Source organism: Astyanax mexicanus, chromosome 22 (assembly GCF_023375975.1).
Source record: "Astyanax mexicanus isolate ESR-SI-001 chromosome 22, AstMex3_surface, whole genome shotgun sequence".
NCBI lineage: Eukaryota > Metazoa > Chordata > Actinopteri > Characiformes > Acestrorhamphidae > Astyanax > Astyanax mexicanus.
Window position 1 is genome coordinate 20,305,645 of NC_064429.1, and position 25,001 is coordinate 20,330,645.

General features: G+C 36.7%; 1 long non-coding RNA gene across 1 annotated transcript; it reads right to left on the minus strand.

The window, feature by feature from the left end:
- Window positions 1-14,781: 14,781 nt before the first annotated feature.
- On the minus strand, window positions 14,782-24,047 carry LOC111191727 (uncharacterized). The gene is made up of 4 exons (XR_002649619.2): window positions 23,422-24,047; window positions 22,700-22,792; window positions 21,109-21,213; window positions 14,782-16,081 (listed from the first exon to the last, which is right to left on the minus strand). It is a non-coding gene; the product is annotated as an uncharacterized LOC111191727 (long non-coding RNA).
- Between the last annotated feature and the right edge of the window lie 954 nt (window positions 24,048-25,001).

Genomic DNA, 25,001 nt, shown 5'->3' on the forward strand with positions numbered 1-25,001 from the left:
GATGGAGCACCAACCATCATCCCAGAGAACACAGTTAAACTGTTCCTGAGCTTAATCCTGGAGGGGTCTATACCATTCAGCCCTTATACCTGGTGCCAACAGGCAGACATGATGGGAACAAAATACAGAAATTCCAGTATTTTAAAGGACCTTTTGGCTGGGACTCCAGTGTCCATTGCACACCTGCTTTTACATTGAAATTTTACAGTGCAGCACCATGCAGTCAATATTTATATACCACTGGAAATAAATGATGTTAAGAATAGGGTTCTTAAGTCTTAAAGCCCAGGTTTAAAGCTCAAATTTATGACTTAGGTTGACCACTCAAGTACACAAGCCTGCCAACAGATTCATGTTTATCTGCTCCAAAGAGTCTTATTCCATTGGTAAAACCTCTCTATATGAATTCTCTATCCTAGATGGTGGCCAATTTGTCTAAACGACCATCTTCATCAACTTTCGGTCCAATCTGTTAACTGGGCTTTTTTTTTTTTTTTTGCAGCCTAGGGGCATGTCAATGGTCTCTCACCAATAGGTGCACTACTTAAAAGTGACCTCTAATAGCCTTTCTAAATGGGCAGTGGTGGAAATACTTTGAGTGTATATTGTAAGGTTTGAGTGAAGATTGATATTCCATAATTCCTTAATGGCTGTAATGTTACAGAAGAAATCGTATTCTAATTATTCGTACTATCAGATCATGAATCAGCCCAAATCCAGCTACTTACCTCTGTATTTTTTGCTGCAGAACCGGTTCAGCCATTAGTTATCTAGTTTCTCGATCATTCTTATTTCATTGGAAAAGTAAGGGGGTGGCAGAGGACATCATAGTGACATTCACATGTTTTCTTCCTTTTCTTGTCAGGCTGACACATTGTTCTATTGAACCTGTCTGTGTAGTTTTGATTTTACATGTAATCCTTGTCAGTATTAATGGAAAAACCCTCTTCTAATCAACTACTTTTGAAGTTATGAATGTTACGTCACATAAAACACAGATAGTAGTAATGCCCTCATTGCTAGGAGGGTGAAGACTAGCACATGTCTCCTCCTTCAACATATGTAAAGTCAGACTCCTCTTTTCAAACTGTAGCTGATGCAGCATCATTGGGTATCCAGCACAGTCAGAGGAAAGCACAGCAACCCAGCTCTGATACTGAGTCTGCAGCATCTTAGCCCTGCCTATAAGCGATTCTTGATTATGATTTCGAAAAACAATTCAGTTTTTTATTTGCAGACAATGTGTAAATATTACATTACATTACATTTGGCAGACGCTTTTGTCCAAAGCGACTTACAATAGTCAAGTACAATGTAAAATAAGTTTAAAGGTAAAAACAACTTTGGATAGGGATAAAAGGAGGTCAAAGGGGAATAATAGGATAGAGGAGTGAAGGAGGGGAAGCAGGAAATGAGGTTAGAAGTAGTTAGTGTGTTAGAGGTGTTAAGAGAGTAAGTGCTCTTTGAAGAGTTGTGTCTTCAATAGTAACAAACAGCACCTCAAGGGAGTTCAAACCATGCAGACACAGGAGTTTGTTTACTTGGAGAGTTTTCTCCCTCTGTTTGGTTTGGTTTCACACAGGCATTAACCTAAACGCACCAAAATGCGCACCAATAAACCAAACGAGCACATTGTACCTTCTGATTGGTCAGAGTTGTCTGCCGCAGGAGCAAGAAAGTAAATATAGCGAGAACACAGTGTTTTCAATGGGACATGCAGCGCAGATCCACATAGTAAACGGAGTAACGATGCACATACTGTGCGTGTAAACAGCATTGAGTAGCAGAAACAGCAATTGTTCATAGCAGTTTATATTATGTGGCTAATATATTAGATTAAACTGCACCTTATCAGCAGTTTAGCGTAAATAAAAATGAGTTTATTTGATAGCTGGATCGGATCGAGACCAGATCACGTTTTTACTACAAAGGGAACCGCTCGAAAAAAAAAAAGTCTGTGCATTGGGCGGGGGCGGGGCAGACTATGGAGGAAGTTGAGGTCAAATTTGGTGGTGTAATTAACTTGCATTAAAAAAATAATAACGCGTTAGCGTGTTCTAACACTAACTATAATGATATTAGGACCTAGTGGTATGTCAGTGTCATTTGAAAACAGACCAAAAGCCTGTTAAGCCCTATAGCTACACCCTGCTTTAAAGTATACTGGTACCTGTGGGCAAACTGGATAACGTTCTTTTAAGTGCGAAGAGTGTTTCTCAGTCTAAAGCCAGAATTCCCCAAAAAAACTTTTTTACACTATTGGCCAACTGTAGCTTTGTCAATATTCCTAGAAGTTCTGATGACACAGTTGGCACACAGAAGGTAAAGATTTTGTTTCAGCTAGGTAAGGTAAGCCAGGAATGAGTAGGTGTAAAGGAAAACGATCAGAAAGAAAAGAATGACACTTCTTGAAATGTTCCTCCAAGACAGCTGAGAGGAAGGAAAATATAATAAAAAAACATCAAAAACAGGCCATTTCAACGCGGATGCAGCACTCACTAGGAAGAGGAGGCCTTTAACGTGACCTCCTCCAGTGAAGGTTTCACAAATTCCAAAGGTCAAGCCTGGAATGAATTACCTGTCAGAGCAGCACAAAGCTCCTCAGGTCAGCACTCAGGATCTTCACAAACCCTGCGTACCCCTGGCCACCTGGGAGCGATTAGAATCAAAGAGCAGCTTACTGCCATCACCCTTGGTGCGTAGACTTGGCCTGGGTCACTGCCTGGACTCTAAAATGCTGTAAAATGCTCACTGCAGGAGAAATTAAACCTTCAAAAGTTGGTCGGTATGCAGATACCTTTTTTAATGTGCAACGCATACAAACAGCTGGTACAGTCTCTGAGCGAAGTATTGCCTAATGCCAGGGCCAGGCATGGGTAGTGGGGTATAATAACCCATAACCCCCAAGGAATGAGCTGTGGATCAGTAAAAGGAACTCTGTTCTCTGGAATACTGGTGAGTTGTGGATAAGGTGGGGTGGGGTGGTGATCATCATATAGTACAACATTCTAACCTTACTAATGATGCTGTTGTTGCTAAAGGCAATCAAATACTCAAAGCAATGCAAGTTACTTCAACAAAAGCAGGATAAACACTTTAATGTATTTTTCCGAAGTAGCTTTAAAGACATATCACCACCCATTCGGGGGGCTTTAAATGAGTCACCGGTATATTTATATATTTATACTTCTAAGCAATTAAAACACTATTTCACTCCATGGTTGATGCACATCTATGACACTTCATCACTGTACATGACTAGTTCTATGACTAGATTACAAGTAGACTGCAGTCATCAACACTTACCCAACTAGACAGTTCAAAGAATGGATGACACAGCAACATCACAGACAACTTTTTACTGATAACAGTCTGGATGGTCCTGGATGGTCATTAGCACACAATGTCCATTAAAAATGAAGTTAGTTTTAAAGAGGTTTCTCACTAAAAACCTGAGAAATCACCAGAGGAACCAGCATTATGAAAGGAATGATGTGCTGGACAAACAAGCTGGCAAACCCATTCTGTATCATATAGTAAAACAATTATTAGTGATAAAATAAAGTGTTGAGAGTAAATGCGTAAAAATCCCTTCCAATTTATTTTTAATTGTTTCAATAATTTTCATTATTCAAGTCAAAGTAAATGAAAGAAACTCTTATTTTGAGTTGTAGGTTTTTCTAACTTTTTCTTACAGCAACAGTAACATGAAATGTCTGAAAAAACACTGATTTCAGAGACTAAAGTGGTTTAATTAATTAAAAATGAGGGATGTTTCTCTCTAAAAAGCAGAGAATTCACCAGGGGAACCAGCAATTGCAGAAGCAATGATGTGCTGGGAACTCAAATGGACAAACGAGCTGGCAAACCCATTCTGTATCATATGGGAAAAACAATAATTGGTGCTAAAATATTTTTTAAGTGTTGAGAGTGAATCTGTGGAGGAAACAATTCAAGAAGAAAATCCCCATCAGATACGCAAATGGCAAGCATTGTTTTTTTGTTGAATTCACTGGAAAATTTTAGTGCATTCTAGCATATCAACACTTGGACGTGAACAGTACCTCCGCATTCAATTCTACAACACTTGGATGACAAGTTTTACAGGAAAGCTTCTTCTGTGAGCTACTTTAAACCAGGTAACTGAGTTAGGAGGAAATTCATGCATTTGGCTTCTGTAAAAAAAAGAAAGTATTTTTCTACATGCAATAAATTGTCACCCTTCTATTATTATTATTCCTGTAAGAGCTGTACACAATACACTAAAATACTATAGAGTCATGTCCACTTTTCGGAATGACCTGCTGGCCTAACTGTGACCACACTGAATGCTAATTAATGTTATATTAACCAAATAAAGTGTCAAGTGTGGGCCTACAGTATCTGTTTTATTGCACTACAGTCCATTTGATAAAGTCCTGAGCAGTGGCTTTAATGAAAATTAACCCTAACAGTAATTAGAGTAAACCATCCTGCTTTCAAAGTGACTCCCTAGCAGCCATTATTTACATGGTTCCCTAAATACATTTTCAATGTATGGGCACTGTGTGTGACTAATTTTAATTATACAACTAGTATACAATTATTATAAAAACTTCATATCAGAGAAAGCACATTTAAAAAGTGATGCATTGTTTCTTATATTTGCTTATATTGTGACTGTTATTTGATTGCCCACAGTATGATAAGATATTTCATACTTTGTCTATTCAGCAATCTAAGCAGAAATTAAGCTGAGCAAAATCTATGAAAGCCTGAGACTCTAAGGAGCAAAGATGGGCAGAAAAGCTTCTCAACAAAGGCCTGAGAAATCTATTAAATTTTCCTCAGAAAAAGACTGGAAAGAATCTAATAGTGGAAACCTGTATTACAGGCAGATTAATTCCATCCTTGTGTTGTGAGGAGTGACAATGTCACAAAACTGTAAATTGTTTTACCATCCAATTTTTTTTGGAATGTGTTTCAGGCTTTAAATACAGGAATGGATGTAAAGTGAAACCCTCCACAATCTAACCAAGAAGAAGATTATGGACCATAAATCTAAGCTGAACTGCTTGAATTTTTGCTCCAGCAGTGACATACGGTCACCTAAAAACAGTATGTAAGACTGATGGAGAGCATACCAAGATGCATAAAAGCTATGATTTAAAATTAGACTTATTCAACCAAATATTGATTTTTGAGCTTCTCCCGTATTAAAACATTAATATTGTTAGTATAGTAGTGTTTCTGAATGAGGGTGAACTTGTATGCTTTGCATTATTTGAGATCTGAAAGCACTGCATCTTTTTCTTAGAAAATTCTCAGTTTCTGCAAATTAATGCTCTAAACGACAATATTTTCTAAGGTAATTTGGGAGAAATGTTGTCAGTAATTCAGTTCATTTTACTAAAACAAATAAATATAGTACTATAAAGAGTAAAATCAGATCTATCATACACCCTGCGCAAGGCAGGTCAGGATCACATGTACACCCACGCTCGTTAAACAGCCGCAATTGACTGGTGTGCTATAGATCCCCCTAAGGACCCATACTCTGTGAAGAAATGTAAAATGTAAGAAACTCTGCATTTTTATTTGTACTGGACCAGTATGAAAAATGGTTATAGATTAAAAGTTCAGAATTTAAATGACCTCATGCTTTTGTTCTCACTGCTGATAATATTAACATCTAAGGCTTTAGTTATGAAAAGGACCTAACCATCCCACCTTTATCTTAGTGTAGGTCAATATTAACATTGACCCTTAACACACTGCCACTCAGAACAGCTGTTTAGGTCTGAAGTCACCCTGCTGACGGAATTGTCATTTAAAGCCTATTGTCCGTAAGCTCCTATCAGTTTGACAGGTCTCCACCTTACTGATACCTAGGCTCACATATTGCGTGACTTTAGTTGCAGCTTGGACCGGTTAGAACTGGTGAATTCAGGCTTTAATCTGAAGACTGTAGGATGTATGGTGATTAAGCAATATTCACAGAAACTGTACGTTAGATGGTAATCTATGTGATTAATGTCATCATAGTACTATTCACGACTTGCACCACAGTCTTGTTTACTAGCAAATGAAGAGAAGCGAGTTGGTCGGAACCAGTTTGTCGTGTTCAGAAGCATAGATTTATCATAGGCTAGGACAAAGAGACAGGTGAGGTGCACGATATTAAGAGAAGATGTACATATTCCATTACCTCATCATTAAAATAATGGAGAATATCACTGGTTATTGTTACACTTTTTTTCTAAGACTAGATCTTAGTTCTATATGTACTTTTCAAGGATTCAAGGAGATTTTATTGTCATTCGCATCATGTGGTACATGAGGTGGAACGAAATTGTGCTCATTGGTGGATGGAATAACAAAGTCTAAAAAGGTTACACAATCTTTAACAAGATGTATGACTTATTATTAAATGCAACTAGACTGATTATAGGATTATAGGATTTTTAGTGACATTTTTAGTGTAGTCTGAGACGCCGTCTGGAAAACCTGCTGATCAAGATCCACAACAAACAAGAAACTCAACATATGACACAATATCACATGAATAACTATGTGTATTCCAAGGAAAACAACTACTGTTGATTCACACGTCGACAGAACAAACAAAGACATATTTAACTTTTATACCTTTACTCCAAATTTTTGATTTGGGTACACTCAGAGTACGATAGTTAGATTGTTAGAAAAGTTACCCTTATGGCTTTAGTGCTAAACCAAAGAAACAAATTTCAAACACCAAATATGTCTTTGCTGACTGACTGCAAATGGAATTGAAAGGGTTAATTAAATTCATTACTGTATCTCAGCGAATCCCACATGTTCATTTAAAGCAACATTTTATAGTAATTTTGCCTCAAAATAACACTTTCTAAATCATTTTGATGCTTAACTGACTCCATAAGGGAGAAGGGTAACATTATGGTACCACTGCCATATACAGTGGTGTGAAAGACTATTGGTCGCCTTACAGATGTATTTTGTTTTTGCATTTTTTCAGATTATCAAACTAATTTTAATATCGGACAATGATAACCTGAGTAAATATAAAAAGCACTTTTAAATTATTATTTCATTTATAAAGTGAAAAAAATGATTCAAATCAATCTAGTCCTTTAGTCCCCATAAATGGAAAGCTGAGTTTAATTTTACTACTTACCACAACCAGATCTGATTAGTGCCAGACCTGTAGAATCAAGAAATCACTTAAATAAAAGATCTCTAAAAGCAACATTATGCTGAAAAGAATTTGAAAACAAATCACTGATCTAAGGCTTTGGGACACGGAGAGCTGTTATTTACAAATGGAGAAAACATGGAACCCTGGCCAACCTTCCCAGGAGTGGCCAGCCGACCAAATTATTCCAAAAAGGGCATGGACAACTCATTCAGAAGGTCACAACAGAATCCAGAACAACATTTAAAGAACTGCACATCTCACTTTCATCTTTTAAGGATAGTGTTAATAATTACATAATAAGATGGGTCACAAATGATATCCATGGCAAACATCTGCCCACTATGCGCCTCAACATCATGTTCTCAATCTCTTTCACTTTCCAAAGTCAACTATGGAATATTTAGTAGTGATGAAATTTCAGGACTGGACTTGTTGCACAGGTGGTGTCCTAACACAGTACCACTCTGGGATTCACTGAGTGCCTGAGAGCGACCCATTCATTCACTAGTATTTGTAGAAGATTTTTTTAATTGTTCCAACACTGTTCCAAGGGGATTACGCTTGAAAACATGGGGTTAGATGTTACCTATTTACCACAGGATAAATTCATTAGACATACCAGCCTCAGAAACTAAAAGTTAACAGCACCCCAGATAAGAGCACCTAAATGCTTCACAGAGTATTTTGGTTTATTAAAAACATTAAGTTTACTACAAAAGTTGATTCCTTATGTGTTCCAAAACCCTGACACTGGCCTACAAAGCCAAAAATTGACCAGCTCCTTTCTACTTGATGGCACTGATGGTCAAAGCCAGATCTGTACCAAGAGCTCTTAGAGCTTTCAGTACAGCTTGGCTCGAACCACCATCCCTCAAAACCAACAGAAAACAAAAATCCAGACTCTTCTCTGTGCTAGAGGACCAAGGGGTTGGAATGAACTTCCACTGTGTGTCAGAACAGCAGAGTCACTCACAATCTTCAAACACAGACATCTTTTTAAAGAGTTCCTAAACTAATCTTGATCCTAGTCTCTACACAGAGCATTTTGGTTGGTTAAACACTTTAGCCGTTCTCAATACAGAGTACACAAGTTTTGACTCCTGTACTTGGAAAGACTCAGTAAGTTCGGCTAGCGAGTGCATACTCCCGAGGACGGGAGGGCGCGTGGCTTTTATACTGTAATTGGAACAGCTGCGTACTTGATTACCTCACTTTCTCAGGGCACGGAAAGTGTAGTTCCGAAAACGTAGATATACATTTTCCCATAGTCACTTTTTTAATAAATAAACTACATATCTGAAGTCTAAATCACTACATTCTCGCCTGAAATTAACTTCAAACTTTATTTTATCACACAGCAGTACTGTTTTCAAAACATATAACTCCTCTACCGATACTGCTGCAAAGTGCATTCTGGGATATTGGGCTATAAGAAGTCCACACAAGTCATCTTCCATGCATCCTCGAGAATGAGGGAGGAGCAAGAATGCATCCGGGTGTTTGTTGTGTACTTGGCCAACTGTGATCTTCTAATTGGAACAGTACTTGGGCTGCGACTGATGGCGCCCCTTGTGAAAAAGAAGTATACTTAAATTATGCTGAAATAGGTCTGTACTTAAGTTATGTTATTTTGGAACCAATCATTTGTACTTAAATACTACTTATTTGTAATTAAAATGATATAAATTTGCACTAAATTCATATTGAGTATACTAGTCGTATGTTATTTTCGCCACTATTTAAGTATATTTGTGTGAGCTGTCCGACAGAACATTAAAAATCTATTAAAAATGTAATTAAAATATAAATTTAACATCACATTCATTTTGAGGGGTGTATAAACACTGGGGAAAACAAAAGCAATATATCTCATTGCTACAATTTTTTTAAAAGTTCTTTTACTGACACTAAAATAACTAAAGTAAACTTTTTAGGTATAAATTTAACACATAAAAGTTCATTATCACAGCTTTAATTTGTCAACACAAAATTATTGATTTGTAGCAAATTTGAATGAAGTAGAGTTTTATTGCAGAAATATCTCCTTTAGACTTTGAAAAACAGCCTTTAAGTTTACTACAAATGTTGATTCCTTATGTGTTCCTTCGTAGTCTGGAAGACTTCAGTATTCATTTATAATGTAGAGAAAAAATACAAAACATAATACCTGAGTGACAGTATGAAAATGTAGCAATTAATAATTTGCAAAGCAACATTTTGGTCAACACCTTCTTCCAATGTTTGAAAATGAAAGTGAAGCTCCAACTTTTTAATTTAAATATGGAAAAGGATTGAAATATGCAAAAATATTTGATGTGTACTACGTGACAGTCGTACAGACCAGCTGTATACTTTTCTTCTTTGGAAGAAGGATGTTGGTGCTCTAAACATACAGAGGGGCGCCTGTCGAGAGCCATCATGGAATAAGATATCATGCAAACTAAAAAAAGGGGGAATTGAACAGTGTGTTATCAAGTGTTGTACTTGAGCAATGTTTACCTTTTTACTGAGGAGTAGACAGACAGGTCTTTATACACACAGGACACGGTGGCTATAAATTGTGTCATGTATGACACTGGCCTTGCCTAATGCTAACAGTAGGACTGTGTTTCCTCAAATTAACTCATTATTAAGTCTTTCATGAGGTTTTAATCATGGAAAACTTTAAGATTTGTGGAGCTGATGTGGTCTAGAACAAACACTGGGAACACTACACTATGCAATGAACAATTGTTACCGTGACCATGTCATGGAAAAACATATTGTTTTCTGCTTTACAATCACAATCACATGCAAACACTTGGACAGCCATGGCCAAATGTTTTTTGAGAGATACAGAACAAGTCATGTGAAGTAAAAGAATCATGTGGACTAATGCATAAAAATAAATAAATACTACAGTATTTTACACAAATATGACTTGCAGTGTAATGCAGTAAAGTGTTTTTCATAACATCACCAGCTACAAGTTGAGAATGGTTGAGTAGTGTAGATACAATGCAGAGGAAATGTTCTTAAATTTGAATATAAGTTAAAGGGCACATATTATGCAAAACTCTTTTTGCATGCTTTTGTATTTACACTTGGGTTGGAACTGATGCTATTAATACTCCAAGCATTAAAAAAAGTCTGAAAGGGACTGAAACTGTCAAAAATAGAGTTGGTGAGATTCCTTTATATCAGAGTGATTTTTACATTACATTACATTACATTTGGCAGATGCTTTTGCCCAAAGTGGCTCACAATAGTGAAGTACAAAAGTAATAGAGGTAAAAACATCTTTAGATAGGGCCTAAAGGAGAGCAAAGGGAAATAATGGGATAGAAGAGTAGAGAAGGGGAAGAAGGACATGAAGTTACAAAGTGTTAAGAAAGTGCCCTTTGAAGAGCTCTGTCTTCAGGAGTTTATTAAAGATAGCGAGAGATTTTGTGCAAAGACCCTCATCAACATGTTTTTTTTTTTATTTATTTTTTTACAGCCAATAGACCTATTCTAACCTGTGTAAGAACAGATATAATATGTACTCTTTAGTGTAAAATATAAGGATTCCCAAGTAAATGTATAGCATTACTAATGGCCTATTTAAGCTAAACTATTTACCCAATATAGAGAACAGCTAAGCTCTGGAAAAAGCTAAGAGCTCACTTCAACATTGTTATTTTATTCTATGGACAACATTTTTCAGAAATTACAAATAAAAATATTGTAATTTAGAGCATTTATTTGCAGAAAATGAGAAATGGCTGAAATAACAAAAAACATGCTGAGCTTTCAGACTTCAAATAAAGTAAAGAAAACAAGATCATATTCATAAATTTTAAGAGTTCAGAAATCAATATTTGGTGGAATAATCTTGGTTTTTAATCACAGTTTTAATGCATCTTGGCATGTTCTCCTCCACCAGTCTTACACACTGCTTTTGGATAACTTTATGCCTTTACTCCTGGTGCAAAAATTCAAGCAGTTCAGCTTGGTTTGATGGCTTGTGATCATCCATCTCCCTCTTGATTATTATTTCAGAGTTTTCACTTTGGTAAAATCAAAAAAACTCATAATCTTTAACTGGTCTCTAGTTTTTTTTCCCCAGAGCTGTATATGGTGAAAACTAAACATGTACAAAAAAGGAGATACCTGTTTTTCATTGGATAGCAGCATTTTGCACAATCCTGTTCCACACGTTTTCTTGGTCTTTCAGATTACATGTTGACCTCCACAGTTCTCTTGAACTGTCACTTCTTAATAACTCTCAGCACAGTAGAAACCGCAAGAAAAACATGACTGTCTTCTTATAGCTTTCTTTGCCTCCTGGGCATCTTTTATTTTCATCTTCAGATTTTCAGCTGCTTAGAAAAGTTCATGCTTGATGATGTGTTGGCACAAGGTTTGAAGTTTGAAGTCAGAGAGTTTATAAAGCTTGAAAATTTGATTCAGTTGACAGCTCCTAATTACAGTGGTGGCATGCCTCAGGCCTGATTTGCTAATTCAGGTCTGAGTTTGAAATTTGAGTCTTTCCATAGGTTATGTTTTTTATGTGTTTGAAGTGTCAATGTGATGGAAATCAGAGTAACTGTGAATTTAGCTCACAGACCTTTGCATAAGGCTGTATGTAACAAGTTTTTAAATCTAATGTTCACTCCCCAGGCTGTATATGGAAAACCACTCATTCAGCACATTCTAGCTCATCACTATTGAATTTAAAGGGAGAGTTTAAGCCTGGAGTGCTGCAATACAATACAAGGCAATGCAGCGAACAATTTTTGGTTGGTGGAGTATTTTTTGAATGTTACAGTTAACATTCTTAAAAGGTTAATTCTGTCGAGTTTTCTGGATGTTCTTATAATGTTTTTATGTCACATATTTAACTGTTATGGTAATGTTGCTGCAACATCACTTGTGTCAATGTTTTTATTTTTAGTTTTGGGAATGTTATTTTTTTAACATTTCCATTATGTTGGTATTTGTCTACCTGAGAATGTTATGTGAGTAACGTTAATAACGTTGTGACACAAGCCACTATTATGACAAGTTTTCAGAACATTATTTTTGTAATATTACAGGCTTATCTTCATGGCAGAAAGCACATACAAATCCATCCATTCATTTTCTGTGAATCAGCTGGAAGAGTTTGGTGTTAGGAAATATTTGCCACTATGAGCCTACGTTTGAATGGCTCGTTTATGGTGATGTCACAATAAGAAAACCTGCATAGAACCACCCTGGCACCACCCCTTACTTGTCCACCCCCACTAAAAAAACTCAGACAGTACAGAGCAAGATCAATAAGCAGATTTCATCTGAAGAAGGGATCTGTACCTACTGTCCATGGCAGGTCAGCAGATAAGGGAGATAGAAGAAGTACTTCCAAACAATGAGTTTTGTGTTTCTGTCGCAGTTAAGCATGAACTAGCTTGCTTGTGTTTTGCCATTTAGCACAAGCTAACACAAATGTGTGGTAAATGCTCGACATATACATGAGGCGTAACCAGCAACAGATTATTTGCATAAAAGCTCTCAATTGGCTCATTCTGAAAGAAACTGAAACTGGCCAGATCTAGTTCGATTTCTTTATGTAAGATTTATTTTGTGTAAAAAACTTTATTAACCGAGGCTGGGTAGCCCTGCTAACCAGGGCTGGGTAGCGCTGCTAACCGAGGCTGGGTAGCGCTGCTAAACAAGGCTGGGAATTGGTATTAACCCCGGCTGGCTAGCACTGCTAACTGGGGCTGGGTAGCGCTGCTAACTGGGGCTGGGTAGCTCTGCTAACCGGGGCTGGGTAGCGCTGCTAACCCGGGCTGGGTAGCTCTGCTAACTGGAGATGGCTAGTACTGCTAACCGCGACTGGGTAGCACTGCTAACCCGGGCTGGGAATCGCTGTTAACCCGGGCTGGCTAGGAGTGCTAACCGGGGCTTGGAATCGCTTTTAACCACTGCTAGCGCTCACCCTTGGACAAATTACTGGAAATCTAAGCTTAAATGGAAGTGCTTTACTTACCCAAATAAACAGTTGTCAGGAGATAAATCTGTATAGATTAACATCCAGTGCTTGTTTGACTGTAAAAGAAAATGTTTTTTTTTTTACTTAGGCGCTTCCTCCAGCTTCCCCATTAGAAGGGAAACATGGCAACACACATGCTCACTTCAATGTAGACATCCTTACTCATGTCAATTAATTCACTTTATAATCCGGTGCACTTTATGTATGGAAAAAGAGAAGAAAATAGACGTTTATTGATAGTGCTCTTTATAGTCTGAAAAATATGGTACATCCACACAAAGATCCTATCTGAAACAGAAGAAAAATTAAAGAGGAAGGGTAAATGTATCAAACTTATAAAGGAAATTATAGATAATATATCTCAGTTCTCTTAAGTGCAGTTTCTTAGACAGGGATTGAGAAACGTAATGAAAGCTAAATTAATTTATTAATTCATTAATTTATTAAGTATACTGACACCAGTTCATTTATTGTTTCTTTTTAAATAAATGGCATTAAAAGAGATTTTATCATGTTTTTGTTGAAGTAACTGGTCTTCTTTGAGTTTACTAGTAGTAGAGTCTACTGGTCTACTAGATGTTTGTGGTTGTCATTGTTGTAAAGACTTGATTGCATTCAGCTACAAGAGTGTTAGTGAGGTTAGGATAATGTATGATCACTACCCCACCTCACCCACCTCATCCATCATTCCAGAGAACACAGTTCCACTGCTCCACAGCTCAATGCTATATAGCTTTATACCTCTCTAGCCAACACTTGGCATAGGGGATGGTGCCAATAGTATTTTGGTGTCTATACCAGTACGTTCTGTATCTATAGGGACTAGAAAAGCTCTGTGCCTCTGAAGATGCAACCTAAAGTAGCTGAATGCATTCATGCATTCCGAAGGCCTGTCGCCAAACATTTGGACCTACAGTATAAAGTATAATAAAAACCTCTCAATCCTGGAAAGTTTTGCCTTCTTCTAAGACCAAGAAAGTCCAGCAGGACTGTATGATGTGGGACAGAGGTTTCTTAACCACACCATACTACACAGAAGTCCAATCAGGAAGAGAGAAAAGCTGTGTGTTTGAACTAGGTCCTTCAGTCGATACATGACCTTAAAAAAGCTGAATTGAAAACTGAGGCCCCAACAACTACAGAGTCTATGGAGTTACACAGACGGTTACTTACTGCTTTTGATGGTTTTGTGGTCAGAGTTGGCATTAAGACTACTCTCATGTGGTCCAATTTCACATGAGAAAACAGACAGAGAGAGAGTTTTTAGAAGTCAATAAAACACACACTTTCAATTCCAGTTGGCAACATGTTAAAGGCAATTTAGAGAAAAGCATGAACCTAATATGTCAAAACATGCAAAATGTTTAAATGCTTTAAAGTTAAGACTTTGGGCCCTATCCAACACCCTGTGCAAGGAATGTCGCGATGCTCATTGCTACCTTACACCCGTCAACAGTCTATTTTCAGGCCTTGCACCCGCACAGTTAAAGTAGTGTCAGAATTTAGGAATATATCCTAAATTCTAAATAGAAAACTGCACAGTGTGCGTATGACTGCCTGCCTATAGCAGCTAAAATCAGACCGTTAAAGGTACTACACACCAGACATCTCAAGTTGAAAAATTTATTTCAGAGAGGTACCCCTGACCCTCCTTATAATCCCCTGCACAAAGTCTTGCATTCACATACCAAAAAGGATACTAAGAAAAGAAACACTTAAGTTTCTAAATTAGTTTATCTGATTTTGCTATTTATAGGTTTATGTTTGAGTACAATGAACATTGTTGTTTTATTCTATAAACTACAGACAAAATTTCTCCCAAATTCCAAATAAACATATTGTCATTTAGAGCATTTATTTGCAGAAAATGAAACAAAAAAGATACCTCAAATAATGCAAACATTTCTCTCCCTCTCTTTTACACACGCAATTGGTAAAAAAAAAAAAAAAGTCTGTGTCGCCTGCAGGCATGTTTGTGTTTACTCTTGGGCTACTCATTCTAGATTACCGGAGATTTTATCTGACTTGCAGGCATCAGGGAGCCGTTATTGATATGCAGTAGAGGGAGACTTGGGAAGTCTGCTACACATCAATACTCTTGTATATCAGCCCTATTTTTTCCTTTTGTTTTTTCTTTTCAATCTGACATCAATCTGATAATTTTTTATTTTTGCGAGGGTGGGTTAAGTAATTAACGGGAGCTGTTGTATAAAATCTTTGCATGCATTGAATTTCTGCTCTGTGATCTATGTCCATTTTGCTCACCCAATAAACAGAATTGTATTTGTAAGAATAAACAAACATTGACAGCATTCATATTTTCACACTAGGAAGGTGCACGACTGTTTGTGCAACCTCCCTAACAAATCAGTGGAGCTAACAAACGTTTCTCACATACAAAAAGTGAAAAGCACAGAGACTAAGCGCTCTTAACCCCAGAACTCTTGTCTAAACATCAAGCTGGATTTGAACAGCTGGCCTGAAGCAGCTCCGCTAATAACTGCTTACGACCTGCGGTCTTCCCCAACTGGGTTATGTAAGGGGAAGAGATTACAGCAACACAGTATCCACTATAAAGCAAATAATCACACTCACACACACACACACACACATGTGCGTACAATACAGTACGTGCATCAGCAGAAGGTGCAAGCACATACAATGCTCACTAAGGGTGGAGATCAGGTTCACACCATTAAGTAGTCAGATAAAATTATGAGTCACTGTTTGATAATTATTGTGCACTTGATTCTGCTTAAGCTTACAGCTTTTTACAACACACGAAACCAAGCTTTAGAAAGATAGATATCTGCTGCTTTAACCTGATAAACACGAACCATCTTCTTCTGACTCTTCTGGCTTCTTCAGATTCTACTATCAGAGTTTATCAGGAGAGTGACTGAGCTGATCTGTGGGCACAAGATTAAAGAAACAGATAGAGAGAGAGAGAGAGAGAGAGAGAGAGAGAGAGAGAGGAGGGGAGGAGTCATAACTACTGTGAATCAAAGAGATTTAAAAGCTAAAGTCAAACCATAGCAACACAACAAACCAGATGTGCCATATAAATAAATCACTTGGCCACATAGCATTCTATATGAGGACAATGGCTCCACCTAAAGGTGTGTTCAGATAGTCGAACCAGCTTATCATTTCTTAACCCTCCTGTTATGTTCAGCTGTAAAGAACAGCAGGAATTTTCCCAGGTCAAACTGACCTGTGTTTAACTTTTTTTTTTTGCTCTAATCAATATTAGAGCACAACTTTTCCCTCTTAAACATCACATTTAACTTTACTAAAGTAGATTTAAAAAAAGCAAAATCATTTGTAATTTGTAGACACTTGAATCAAGACTTTTTTTATTTAATTAAATCTTTTTTTAATCTTTATATTTTATTTCTAATTTTATCCCATTATCTCCCTAATTTACAGGGTCAATTACCCAACCCACTCATTAAGACTCCCCTATCACTAGTGATGCCCCAACACCAGGAGGGTAAGGACTAGCACATGCCTCCTCTGATAGTGTTCAGTCAGCCACAGCCTCTTTTCAAACTGCTGCTGATATAAGCATTAGCGAGTAGCATCACAGCGCGCTCGGAGGAAAGCAAAGCGACTCGGTTCCGATACATCAGCTCACAGACCCCTTGTTCCGAATTACATCACTCTTTGGAGTGAAGCTCCAAAAGGTGAAGCCCAAAGAGAGCAAGGCCACTTGTGCCCCCTCAGGACCAAGAAACAAGACTTTATGTGGAAATTCAGATGGTCCCTAAATAGCTGAATCAATAAGACTGAGTAAAAGATGTCTAATTTCTTTATGAATTTTGAGGTCATGTCACAGGAAAAAAGTTACCACACCAAGCACAAACCACCTGAAAGCAGCCTATTCTATACAGCAAATAAAAGAAACTACAGCTAGTTATGTACTTATGCTTTTAAGATGTGTGACGGCATTAGTTGTCAAAGTTGTAAAAGATCAATAGCATCTTATGTACACTCCCATAAATGTTTCTTAGAAAAGACCAAACAATAGACTATTAGCTTCTTGTCTTTTTTTTTTTTTACTTTTGATGTGAGTTGAATCCAACAAACTTTAAAAATTAATGGAGCAATTGAAATGCTCCAAAATTACTTAAAATCACATGATTACCATTTTTGTGGACTAAAGTAAGTCACCAAAATGTTCCTTTAAATATGAATGTAGGTTTTACCTTGGTGCACGGTAAAATAGACTTGCCTGAGGCCACTGAGGGAACATGAGTGAAAATGAAACTCCACAAATGATACTGATCTAGAGATTTGTAAAGTTTATAAACAAGTACGCATGTTTTAAGTTTATAATCTTTAAGATTGCTTTCGTTGATTAAGGAGGAATTCTCAGTAACTCTTGAAAACTAAGGATGAAAAAAAAATCTCAATACTTCTTTTAGCCTGAAAAACAATGTTGTGTGATTTGTTGTAGTGTGTGCTGGTACATGTGAATCAGAAACAGCAGTGCTGCTGAAGATTTTGAACACTGTGTTATCTCTATTATTAGACACTTCTACCTGGATTGTCTACTATACAACACTAATGGCTAAATTTTTCTAATTCACAGATAATAAAATATGCAGAGTAATAGGAGGATTACAATGTGTAAGTGTAGATGATAAGATGTACAAAGAGTGTAGAATTGAGGTGGACACAATATTTTGACTGGACTATGTGTTTTTACATATAATAAAACTACCTCTATTGGGATTTCAGTAAAAATTCTCTTAAAATTAAACTCCATCTGTTTTAACCAAACTTTATAAACCAACCAGTTCAAAGCATCTGCCAGTAGGCTTCTGTTATATCAGTTTGTTTTACCAGGTAACAAAAGAGATAACTCATTAAAACTAGCCATTAATATGCTGTATTATAATAATAAACAGAATTGTATGTAACACATATTTCATGCTAGAGTCACACTAACACAAAAACCTCATGGGCCTTTATGTAATACATGTGTTTCATGCTGTCCTCAGGAACTTTCTAGGAAGTGTTCTGCTGTGCCTGCATATGATCATGAAGTTATTGAAACTAAGTGTTCAAAACAGAGCTGGTACACCACATAGTTACCACAAATGAGAGAATAGAACAATAAGTACTGGTGGAGTGAAAATTAGAGGATGCTTTGATCACTTTGTATATATTTTACTGGAGGGCTTTCTCATATTTCTTAATATTTCTATTACTTCTGTGCATGGGTGAAAACAGACACTGGTACTGGAGATGAGTGAGCAGCATTTAACGCAGCAGTTATGATTATATCAGCAGTTGATTCTGTTAATTAGTGCTTAATGGTGTTAAATTAGGCATTCTGGAGAAATCTGGAACTAGGCTTTACTAAGCTTAAAAAACTGCTGCATGAATTTTTTTACATGATTTACATGACTTTTATTTAAACCAGATTATTGGCTTGTTGCAAAGCAAAAATCTGATTACTGACCTAATCATGTAAATTTCCTGAGTTTTCCCATTATCTGATTACCCAGGTTCATGTAATTGCAATTATGAGGTTACTGACAAACTCAGTAATTGCAGTGATCGCACTATGAATTGCATGTAAATTCATGTAAATTGTCAATCTGCAGGCTAAGGTGCGTTAAGTTCTTAGATAGAACAAAAATGAGCATTGGCTGAAGGTCCCTGAGGACTATGTTGGGAACATGTGATCTGGCTACATCTTTTCTTCTTCTGTGACATCTCCCAAGGCTCAGGCGATGAAAAGGGTCACACCCAGAGAGCACAATCTTCCCTGATATAATGATATGTGGAATTGGACCAGTTTTTGACATGTAAAACTCATGCCTTGTATTGCTGAAGATCACAAGAATGACAAAAATAGCATTGTGGATTTCCTCATGAGGTAAATTACACTTTATTAAATTACTTTAGCTTTCACTATTAAAAACAACCTATAGAATCTAACCATATCGAAATTTTGAAGCAATAATTTGCACTCACTTTATCTGGGTAAAGTTTATCCATTATTGTGAATAATTATATGATCAATATTACTGAACAACTAGGACACTCTAAAGGAGCAGGAAACAATAACATTTTTCAACCCTAGTGGACAAGACTACACACTGATGGTGAGTGAGGGTTGGTATTGCTATTTAACTTGGTACTGTAATTAACAAACTCTCACACGAGGGCACTGTAGATATCTGCTCAGTGGAGCTGAAGAAAAACATGGATATTGTAGGAACAATAATGTTAGGCTTGATCAGTGTATATTAATATTCATATTTTGTGTCTGAAATTCTCGTTTGTTTTTTAGATTTTGTCCATTCCGTCTTTTTTTATAATATCCTATTGTTTAATGGGAGCAGGCAGATATCAAAGCATTTCACTGATAGTTGTACTGTGTATCACTATTTACATGACATAAACTTAATTAAAATGTGTGATTGGGCTTGTATTGCTTAACACACATCCAGATAAAGTGACAGCATCTGATCATAAGGCCTGTAGAGACTGACTACCCTAAGGCTGTCTTAAAAAAACACACTTAATAGTCTTTAAAATGCAGTAAGAGCACCCCCTATTGGAGATTATTTGTACAGTTCAGAGTTTACAAACCCAAAACACATGATTTAGCTTTACAACAAGGAAAGCAGATATAAGTGCAAAACAACAGCGCACAACATGTAGGTAATACAAGCAGTAATAATATGCTCATAATGGTTCTAAAATATACTGGTTTAAATTCTCTGGTTTGGCAGTGTTTTCTTCTCCTAAGCATTTGTTTTTTTAAATCAATATTTAAAGTTGTCCTTCCGCTAAAATCCACTTTTTCTTGTTGTTTTTTTGTGGAACACAATAAAAAACGACATTTTGATTGTGTAAGGATGTTAAAATGTAGTGGTCGGTGCTCCTGTTACTCTGTAAAAAAAATCATCTTAAGGCCAATGTATACTTTTGTGCTCTAGATTATTTGAAAAAATGTTTTGAAATTTTTTTTCCTCAGCTCGATGGCGCTTGTTTTAAATCGGTAAACAGTTTTTGGTAGGATAACAAACAATATGTGGTGTTTATGTAGTAAATATAGCTCAGTGATCGCTAGTAAAATAAAACACTCACTGTGAACGATTATTTAACCAAGCTGAAGTTCAACAGCATCATATGGCTAAATGAACAAAAAAGAGCTTTTAGACCTCAAATAATGCAAAGAAAACTTAAGAAAAAAAAATGTTCAAAAATCAATATTTGATGGAAAACCCTGGTTTTTAATCACAGTTTTCTTGAATCTTGGCATATATATAAGACGAAAAGCCACTTTATAATGAGTCCCGTGGTTGTTCGACACTAGAGGGCGCTCCTGAGTTAGTCTTAAACTCTAGCTAGCTCAGCTCAGGGTAGCAGAAATGCTAGCGCCATGGTTCACCAAAACGTGTTTTTTTGTAGAAAAACGGAAATATAAAAGTAAGCTTCCTCAGCTGTTTTGGAAAACACTTAATTCTAAAGTCTTTAGTTCAAAGATTTTCCAGATAATTAGTTAAACATTACTTAAATTTGAGGTTTTAGCCGTTTAGCTCCATTAACCCCCATGCGTTGAGGATTCTCTCGAGGGCGCCCTCTAGCGTTTGCAGTCATTTTCTGATATGAACGGGGTAAATAAGTTAGGAGGCTCTCCATGCACTGGATCTGCCACAACCTTACTCTACTGTCACCCACCTAACTTTCTGTTTCAAACCTAGGAGACCCCTAAAGTATCATGATAGAAGAATTATATTGTAAATTAATTAACCCACTTTGGCATAAATTGTATTAATCTCATTTCAATAATATGCTTTTTGATTAAATTAGATTAATAAAAAATATAGGGAGAAGCTGTGATAATGATTTGAAGTTATATTGCCCAGAACTAGTTCTAAGCCAAATAAGAACCCAGTGATCAAGAACTTACAGGACGTTCTGTGTCTTCTCCTTGAAAACTCCTCCTTCGCTATTCCAAGGAAGCGGGGAATCACGGTTGAAGTGGAACAGTAATCCTCAGAAATGCTTGATTGATCTTTAAAAAATAAACAGACATGCAATTGTAAATGTGGTGTGAAATCTCATTTTGACAGTTCTGATCATAAATTGGTCTGGCTCATTATCTTGGGTTCTGTTTAACAGGTCACAACTGGCCTATTACCATTGGTTAGAAAGGTTATTTACTTCATCCACTGTGATCAAATGCAGGCCATTTCTCCTCCAACTCTTCCATTCTTAACTGCTTTTCTGAGACTTTCTACCGGATACAATGGTGGCGTCCATAATGTTGATGTTCAAGCTTCAAATTTTAGGGAGTTCAGATCTTCACAAAACAGAAGTACCACAGTCTTTGTATTTCCATATTCACTAAAAACTAGAATAAATAAATAAAGAAAAAATAAATCAGCTAACCTATTTGCTGCTTAGGACAATTAGAAAATGCAGCATGGGACATATCCATTTATTTTATAAATCTTAGGTTTGCTGTCAGTCAGTTTCAGTGGGGTGATGAATATAACTTAATTTTTGGAGACTGATCCATGCCCCTTTACTCCTCCCAGTCATCCCTATATAAACCCATCTCCCTCCTTTTATTCTGTGTCTCTTCTTGTGGGGGGACTTTAGTTTCACGCTTCTGCCCAAAACTTCTGAGTTCACACAACCACCCCCAATCCAGCTTCAAGGGTGTGGGAAATACTAGCAAAACATCAGGTAATTAAAGTTACAAAAAAGATTATTCAGATCTTGCCAGACTTACAGAGCAATTAAAGTAAACATGTGCTTTATCTGAATGCTGCTGCTTCTCCTACAACCATGTTATTAAAATAAAAAGAATCAAATGGCAGTTTGGTTTAAAAGCAAACCATGTCATTTTTGTTCAAATCAAAAATACAAAGTACTGAAAACTAGCAAGTGTCCACCTAGTACTGGGGTGTTAAACCTGTTTTTCAGAATCAAAACCTGCAGCCACATTGGCCCTTCGCAGAAACGGGTTGACGTGACTTCTAAAAATATTACTTTAAATAAAGCTAAAATTAAAATAGCCATTTCACCATGTTTTCTTCTTCTTCTGGACATAAAAGCAACAAATAGTTAATATCGGAATACAGACGTTACTAAAGCAAAATTTACATACTACATTGTTAGTAAATATCAGTGATAGTTTAAAGCTATTCTGCTGCAATTCTTTTTTGGTTTGTCTCTATTTAAACATGCATGCAACAAATGTTTTCAGTCTAGAGCAGAAAAAAGCGATGGGTCTCGTTGTTCCAGTTCTTTGGACTGGAGACATATGTTTGACTTCTTGGTTTCAGTCTTTAAACAACTGATTTGGTATAAAAAGGTAGTTGCAAATTTTCATATTCTTTTATATGTGGATTTCATGCATCTGTTTGCCAGTATGCAGCGAGTGCTGTCATTATCAGCCAGTAAAAAAGTTTCGACCCACCGAAACTCTGAGCTCGTGCTCTTATCTGTGCATCTTTAAACTAATTTAAGTAACTTTTCTTCTCTTAACTTACATTCTGCTGCTCATCCAAGCTGTGCTAGAAGCTGTGTTTATTAGTTTGGCCCTGCATCCACTCCAGCCCCGCCCGCCACCGGCTCAGCGGTGACTTTTGGAAGAAACCAAAGTCAACAGAAAAGAGGGGGATGTATCAGATTTTGAGGCATGATCTTTAAAATAGGTCTAATTATATTTTCGACTGTTCATGTTACTTTTCTATAATACTTTATAATATATATACAATAATAATATTAAAAATACATGAATCAAAACCCTTTCATGCAACACAACTCCCACACACGGTGTTGAATGGGCATGGCGACTGAATCAGAAGAAACAAGAAGGTCACAGTTGCCAGGTTTGCGATTTTACCGCCAAATGGGTCTTGTTCAAAAATCACAATGTAACCAGAAATCACAAGTCGATAAACAAAAAATGTTAAAGAGCAGAGAAGAGAGTTCAGGAGGGGCAAGAACAGAAAAGAGTAAGTAAAAGTCAGTTTTTTTTTGTTCACTAATTATGTTACCATTAAATGTTCTTGACTGGGATATAAAACTGTTATAAAGGAAATAATAAAACATTAATGTTACAATATTAATAATGACTTTAAGATAAATAGCAATACCGATAATAAATCCCTTATAAATTAAATACTAAGTCGTACACTCATAATTGTCTTGTCATTTGCTTCAAACGTGTGACAGACATAATTTGGGCTAGTTGAAGATTTAGACTGACTTCTGGCAACTCTGAAACCGGTCCTCCTTTGCTCCGGGATCTCGTCTGCAGCAGTTTAACCCACGCTGTGATTTATAGCGAACAGCCATCAATGTTGGAGTCAAATAATCCGGTATTTTTATACTCTAGTCCTGAAGGTCCGCTGCTCTGTACTGTGTTTTCATTAACAGTCCCTCAGTGAGTCTTAAAACAGCGACACTAAAACACGCTGAGCGGTGGGCTTGCAGGAGCGATAACCCTGCCGGATTACAGTAGAGTAGCGCGGGGGGAGGAGCTCTTTCAGTACCGGTGAGTAATTTAGCTAGCTGGCTGTTTAAGCTCTCGGTCATTAATATTAATAAACTACAGCGTGTTAATGGCGAATAACGCTGTAACCTAGGTAACGCTTGTTCGCTAAACTACCGTAGAGGATGGCTAGTTAGCTACAGTTAGCCTGATGGCCTGCAGCAGCTGCTCGTCCGGGAAAAAAAAATCCCTCTGGTGTTTAAGAGCTGAATAACGAGCTACTCTCCCAGCACAGGGACTGTTTTTCTCGACAAGCAGCTGCTTTTGTGCTGTAATTTTCAGCCGTTACCACGCTGTAGTTTAGTACTAGAGGGACCGCACTTCACCTAGAGCTGAAATGGCCAGTTTAGTGCATGATTATTAACTAAGCTGTTTAGGTTCTATTGGCCCCAAACGCGTCATAAGCTCGAGCCACAATTCATAGAGTCTTTACTGCATTTTACCTACTATTATCCAAGGTGTAACGTTAATACACCTTTTTTACACCAGGTGCAAATTCACTTTACTTGCAAGTTAGTCTTAGTATATCCAGAACGAACGAGTAATTAAAACACAGGAGAACAACCCTGAATGTTTCTGCCAGGAAACCCTGAGGAGATTGTATAAGCTGGTAGCTGAATATGAACAGAGATTGCCGTCTATAAATTTACACCGCCAGCTAATTATCGACTTCAGATACCAGATAAACCAGCTGTTACTGGACTGGATGAGTTATTAAAAGGCTTCTGAAAGCCAGTAATGTTAGCTCTACTCAAAAGTTCATCTCGAGACAAGCTGATCATCAGCTGTTAAAGAGCTGATTAACAAATTAGCCTCCCAGTATAGGGTATTATTTAGTCACTGTCTTTTGTAGGTCAGTTGTTTTAAAACTATAATTTAATAATTATAATAATTTAAATGTAACTTAAATGTAATTTTAAAAGCATAAACATTAGCTATAAATAATCTCAAAATAATAACACACATCTAAAATAGTAAAACCCTAAAAAAGCATTATGCATACTGGTTATTTGACTAAAACAAATCGACTTGTTTGTTTTTGTCCACGAAAAGTAATGACTAAAATGTGATTTATAACTAATATACATGAGTTAAAAGACTAAAGCTGTTCAGACTGCTCACTATCACTCATTACCTATAACTTGTATATTATATAAACTACTATATATACTATATATAGTATACTATATATATATATACTATTATATTATACTACTTATATATGTATATTAATTACTTTCTTTCTATGTTCCTTGCTATGATATTGCCAATAATGTATTTGTTTTTTGTTCCTT